The sequence below is a fragment of the Sinocyclocheilus anshuiensis genome, unplaced genomic scaffold (genome assembly GCF_001515605.1).
Source record: "Sinocyclocheilus anshuiensis isolate Anshui unplaced genomic scaffold, SAMN03320099.WGS_v1.1 scaffold557, whole genome shotgun sequence".
Classification (NCBI taxonomy): domain Eukaryota; kingdom Metazoa; phylum Chordata; class Actinopteri; order Cypriniformes; family Cyprinidae; genus Sinocyclocheilus; species Sinocyclocheilus anshuiensis.
The window spans coordinates 322,072-326,543 of NW_015540883.1; the positions used below are offsets into that span (position 1 = coordinate 322,072).

Sequence of the window (4,472 nt, forward strand, 5' to 3'; positions counted from 1 at the left end):
GATAATTAAAAGATGAAACGGTAATACTAACCGTGGGGAATTTTATCATGATTTATCGTCAAACCGATAATCGTTACATCCCCACTTTCTTTATATATTTGTTCGTTCATATAGCTTTTTACCCATGTTTAGTTTCTCTGTGGCTGATATCTAGGAGGATGGTTAAAGGTAATGGATGAAGCTTTATAGATGAAGATTTGTAAAGATTTAAAATATTTTAAAGAGAATTTCCTGTTGACAAATTTCAATCAATAATATCTTATAAATGTTGGGTTTATGTAAAACGTGTGGGCCTTTTTTAATCTTGTGTGAATGAGGCTTTTTCTCCTGACACACACACACACACACTCACACACACACACACACACACACATGTTTCAAACTAAAAAACAAGGCACTCACCCCCTACGACTTCCCAAAACAGTTAAGAAGTTACAAACATGGTCAGCAGGACATTGATGTTCTAGAAGTAAGGCTCACACAATATCAAGGGTGGCTAACAGCACTCTGTTGGAGCAGAAATCACAATCTGTCGCACCACATATTCACCAGCTAACACAGTATCACAACAAATAGTCATGAGCAATCAATCAAAGAGGCAGAGAGCTCCCTCAAGTGGAATACTGGGAAATTTATAGTCCGGGTCTCTTCTCCGGTCCAACCACCAACAGCCTTGCATTATGTCCAGGACCAATCCTAAATGAGGAAAAGGAGACAACAACAACAGAACCAACATATAACGCATCATGTTATAGACGTAACACAAGGGAAACTGTTCTGTGGAGAGAACATACAGGATTACCCATCTCATGTATGAGCACCTAGTCCAGTACAGGGGGAGACTAATTGCTTACAACACAGGTACTGGACCCGGCAACTAACTCTTCCACTGAGTCTGAACGCCACATGGTTCTGGAGGAGCTCGACCAGAGTCCACCAGACGGGGAACTAACTGGAAGAAGATAAGGCGCATGTATCCTAGCCAGAGGAATGATGCCACAAGCGAGACACAGAGCCAGTCCTCCAGCAAATTATCTTGTCATACCCAACACATGGGAGGAAACCAGTTCCACCCTGGAGATTATAGAATCTCGCCCAACCCGCAGCTCTGCAGATGCTTGCTAGAGAGGCACCATGTGCCAACGCCACAGAGGAGGCAATACTCCGAGTGTAGTGAGCTCTTACCCTCAGGGGGCACGGCTCACCTCACACTCTTGATGGATGTGAGCGCGACCAGGAGTCTACAAGATCTTAAGCTCAAAGGAGGCTCTCCGTGGACTAGCAAGAACCACAGATGGAACCCAAGAGGGCATGAGGTGCGACCTAGGGGCATTTACTCTACTCGCACCTCTCAGGAACCTGATGATCTGGTCACGCTTTCCCAAAGATTTTCCGTCCACTGCATCATGATGTGCCAGAATAGCAGTAACATACAATTTCAAGGAGGGCTGGGCGGTATATAGGGTTTGTACGATACAGGCCTATCGATGATACAGACTCCACTTCAGAGCAAAAGTCTGCCTAGTAGTCTCCCTTGAGCCCATTGAGTTTTAACAGACCCCATAAAGCATGCAGTGGGTTTGGTTGGGAGGGTAATTGAGGATGAATAGGGGAAACAGTGCCTCCATCGCGATATGATTGGATCTGACTGGTTATGTTCGTCTGTGATTGGTTCATGTGATAAATCCCGCCTCTTGTGTTCATGCGCGTTCCGCTTTCGTGAATCAGTCTGAATGAACAAAATGGCATTAATGGGAAGACTCATTTTAAAAAGTAAGTAAACAACTCACATACTTAGATATAACCACTTTGTTATGTCAAAATAAGACTTAAAATGGTCTGAAAACATGATCTGTGGGAGTTTTTAGTGAGCAATCAGCTTATTCAAATTTAAAGTAAATTTCTGTGTCTGTAACCAATATTCACCGAGCTTTGATGACTGATGAACCGAATAATTCCAAAATAGTTAAAAGTTAACTATTAAAAAGAATAGCTAAACATAAGTTCACAAATAAAATATATTGTTTAAATTGTTACTGCCTTGAGTTACTATTTTGGAATAAATATAAAATGCTTAAAAACACTAACTTGATTAGATTCATACTTGGCTTTAAATAAACAGAATACTTATTACATTGTTAATGTAAAAATATATATTTTTTTTTTTTTTTGTGGTAATGTAAGTAATTTGCATTTAATGAAGAAAATGTGATTGGGACAGGAATTTACATTTGATTAAAAAAAAAAAAACGAAAAAACTCTATCCAATAATAAATAAATAAAAATATTCAATATAATATAATGCCACAAATCACTATTTTCCAGAGACCAATAAATAAACAGAATAATTATTACATTGTTAATGTAAAAATATATATATATTTTTTTTTTTGTGGTAATGTAAGTAATTTGTATTTAATGAAGAAAATGTGATTGGGACAGGAATTTACATTTGATTTAAAAAAAAAAAACTAAAAAACTCTATCCAATAATAAATAAATAAAAATATTCAATATAATATAATGCCACAAATCACTATTTTCCAGAGACCAAATTAGATCAATTCATGTAAAAACTGTTTTGAATGACTAGTTTTACTATATCTCACAAATGTTGATATTTAGATATATATTAAGAAGAAGAAGAAGAAGAAGAAGAAGAAGAAGAGTAGTGTTTTGCATTTGTGAAACATATTTTGTGGAAGTATTATTTTATGCTTGCATGAATTGGTTTTTGTGAACATGAATTTTTGTTCATCAAATTTGTTTAACATTATATTATATAACATTATATAATAAAACATTATGTCTTATTGTTATTTCTTTATTTCTTTTTGATTGGCCATCATGTCTTACAAGAACAGGAATGTGCCAACCCAAACGTAATGACCAATAAAAACTAAATGTTGCTTTGTTGTAATAAATGAAATTATTATAATCATAACATAAAATAGTTATTTATTATCTATGTTTTTAATGCAATTTAATATCTGTGTTGTTGTTTCTTTTCTTATTTCTTTAACCATTACCTTCAGAATTTATTATGAATCTTAATGTATCAGATATCTATATCAGTGTTTTTTTGGGGGTTTTTTTACATTTAATGACTGATCCTAATATACCAACATTTTATTCATATCACCACAGGGAGGCGCCAACAGTGTTTCTGCATGTTATCAGAAAGTGCTGCAACATTATTTCTGTTTAACACTGATTCTATAAATATAAGATACAATATCTTGTTTCAGCATGTTCAGAACTCAAGCACGAGCACTGAGGGCTAATGAATCGGTTCGTTCGGGCGGTCTGTTTAAATGATCTGATTCACTGACTCGTTTGACGAAGAGTTGCTAGAAGTAATTTAACGTGTCATATTGCAGTACAAGTTTGAATCAAACACATTTGTTAATCACTTTGTTTCCGATTACGTTATTGTCTTAACGAATCCAGCGTCTTCTAGTGTTACTCATCTGTCGAGTCATTCACAAATGCTGCGCGAATCGGTTCGACCAAATCACAGAAAAAACGGTTCAAAAGATCATTCGTTTGCGAGTCGGACACCAATACTGTAAACTGCATTCCTATTAGGAGTAATATGGTAGTGTGTGCCGATCTGAACAAGGCTCTGTAACCGCATGTGTGATGAGACTGAACTCTCCATCTATCATCTGATTCCTGAATCACGCGTGAGGCGCTTCACTTTCCTGAGGGAGCGCAGCAGAGCAGTCCAGTTCTCCTGCAGGTGCGGGGGAAAGAGCTGATGGGATGGAAGTTCTCTATGGATGTCCAAACTAACAGCTCGAGCAGATGATATATGACCATCAGCAGAAATAACTTTGGCGACTTCTGACAAACTGCATCGTTATATTGACTGACATCGCCTCGATATTTACTGTTCATCTCAGTTCATCTCGCTTCAGTTCCTCTGCGGTTCTGCTCATATTAAAGCACATCTTCATGAAGTGCATCTGATTTAAACTTGAGGAAATACATCGCAAACATCATCTGTTCATCTAACGTGGGAAGGTGAAGGCACTCAGCATCATCCAGTAAGTTGACTGAATGAAATAATGGATTGACTATATTGTATCTTGATTCATAATTATCTTTTGTTAATCTGACGAGTTAGCACAACTTTACCTGCAATGATAGCGCGCTGTTCTGTTAAATGCATGTCTGAAGATTTACAGTATGAGCTACTTGATAAAAACTGGTAAGGGACGGCTTGACCATCATAAAAGTCACCATGGTAACCACCAAAAGATGGTACTTGTATGGATTTATTGTTGCACTGTAAAAATTCGGTCACAGTAAATCATATTTTTGACAATATATATTGCCTTATATATAGGGATGCACCGAAATGAACATTTTGGCCGATACCGATAACCGTCAAGTCTTTATTTTTGAAAGCCGATAACCGATATGTTGGCCGATAAATCTATATCCAAATTTTTATATACTTTTTGAGAG

The 4,472-nt window shown here is 36.8% G+C and overlaps 1 protein-coding gene across 1 annotated transcript in view; it reads left to right on the forward strand.

The window, feature by feature from the left end:
• Nucleotides 1–3,736: 3,736 nt before the first annotated feature.
• The window catches only part of il1rapl2 (interleukin 1 receptor accessory protein-like 2), a 296,539-nt gene continuing 295,803 nt past the window's right edge, over nt 3,737–4,472 (forward strand). The window contains exon 1 of the mRNA XM_016486283.1: nt 3,737–4,048. The gene's annotated coding sequence lies outside the window, so the exon portion shown is untranslated. The remainder of the gene's footprint in view (nt 4,049–4,472) is intronic.